Source organism: Pinus tabuliformis, chromosome 7 (genome assembly GCF_031772625.1).
Source record: "Pinus tabuliformis cultivar Carrire ecotype Pingquan chromosome 7, CPIR1, whole genome shotgun sequence".
Taxonomy (NCBI): Eukaryota; Viridiplantae; Streptophyta; class Pinopsida; order Pinales; family Pinaceae; genus Pinus; species Pinus tabuliformis.
Window position 1 is genome coordinate 1,464,988,337 of NC_142293.1, and position 2,210 is coordinate 1,464,990,546.

The window sequence follows — 2,210 nt, forward strand, 5'->3', positions numbered from 1 at the left end:
ACTTTTGTCATCCTATGTGAAATTGAGGTGAATGTAATCCTAAAATTCATTACTTAGCATTTTATATTTAATAAATAGATGATATTGAACAAAGGGAATTTGAGAAATATAAGGAAGAACTTGAAAATCTATGAGGTAAATTACAGTCAAAATTCTTCCAGGTATGCATTTCACAAGTTCATTTTTGTTTATTGTTAGTTTTTCTTTTTATCATTACTTCTTATATTTGCTGTTTCTTTTACAGGTCTTGGAGACTTAAATGTTCAGGGATATATATATATATATATATATATATATATATATATATATATATATTAATCAAAATTTGAGAATTTTCTAATGTTGCTTTCATTAATTAAAATCCTGATAATCCTTTAATATGTTATCAAAAGATTCATATCAGATTATTATATTTTGTAACTTTCCTCATAAGAAAGTTCCTATAACATCTTTTTCCGGTCGAAATTATTAAAGGGATTTTTATCTTAAAGCAAATTTTAGTCAAATGCTCTCTTTTGAATCTTTCAAAAAATGATCTTATTCATGATTTTATCTATCCTTGTTCCAAATCTTACAATCTTTTTCGTAAATATGGAAATGGAACATGTAAATTTAATAGATCGTGAGTAATTTATTTTGAATTACCTTTTCAAATCTTTAATATATCACTCCATAGTCATATATTCAAACCTTCATCGTATACTTAATTGATATATCATTTTATTTTGGATCAATTTCTATATTCTAGAACTGATATAAATTTAGAATTGAAAGAGAACATTCATCACTGCAATTGATAAAGAAGCATATCTTAATTTTCATTTTTGATAGATTCATTTTAATCTCATTCCCTTGAACATGACATTATTTTCTTAAGTTTACTGCTCGCTTTAGATTAGATTTAATAAATAATGATTTTGAGTTAGCTACCTAGCAATGAAGAAATTCATATATTTCCAGTAAGATTAAATGAAATTCTTTAATGGTAATTCTCATATATTCACTTTGATTCATTTCTTTACTTTTTAGATTCAATTTTGTTTTTGTTGATATGTAACTCTCTTTTACAGCTCTTCACAAGCATTTTCACATCTCCACCAGATCAAACTTTGAGCTTATTTTCCTGATTTACTTTAAGTTTTTGAAGGAAGAAGTAACAATTCTCATCGAATCAGCCAAAATGGGGGATCTCTAAACCTTCAGTCTTTTTCTTTAAAAAACATTACTTTGATTCTACAATGGTTAAAATATTTTTACAATTTTTGTTTTTGAAAAAGAAAATACATAGCAAATAGAAATTTCCTCATTTCAACTAAACTTTATTGTTACTAAATGCTTATAAGTTTACAAGTTAAAATTTATCAAAATTTCAACATAAGAAGGAATGGTACATGATTATCTTCTTCTTTTCTTTTGTTAAGAAATTTATATAAATAATCTTGTGGCGTTTTCCTTTTAGATTTTGTTTTGGTGATTTTATCGACATACTTGTGAATGGTCGTATCTTGAGAAAATTCTATTATCATATCACATTTTCATTTTATGTTAGAAAATAATGTTAATAACATACCTTTGGCTTTTCACAAACATCTCTTGAAACCATTTTATGATTTCTTTCAATTTGAAAGTAGAAATTTTTAAGGAAATGGTTATGAAAATTGAAAAAATAGATAAAAATTATATAACTCTGTAATATTTTCATTAAGTTGTGAAATATTTTAAACCTCAAAAAAATTATAAAGTCCTTTTTACTCTATTATCAGTGAAGAAAGGTTATCTTTAATAAGTACATATTGTCTTATGACTAAGCATATTCAACTCTAATTTTCATCCAAAACTCTTAAGGAGTCAATGATTCTCCCCATCCACTAAAAAGAGAATTTTTAGAGTATAATTCTAAAATATAATAAATCTAAAAGATAAGAGGTCTCATCATGAGCCTACTTACCATGATCATAGGGAACCAATTAAACTGACATTACCAATATTGAACACCAAATCAGGGTAATGGCTTATGATTGTTTCAATTATAAGACAAGGGGTCTCATCACGAGCTAGCTTGTTCAGTTTGATTATTACCAGTGAATGGCATTGTCGTTATCTGGCCACCAAACCTGGACAATGGCTTTTAGCATCAGTTTAAAAAAAAAAAAACTTACCTCTAATTATTGCACTATTAAATGGATGAGATATTAGATTATTGTTGGTTA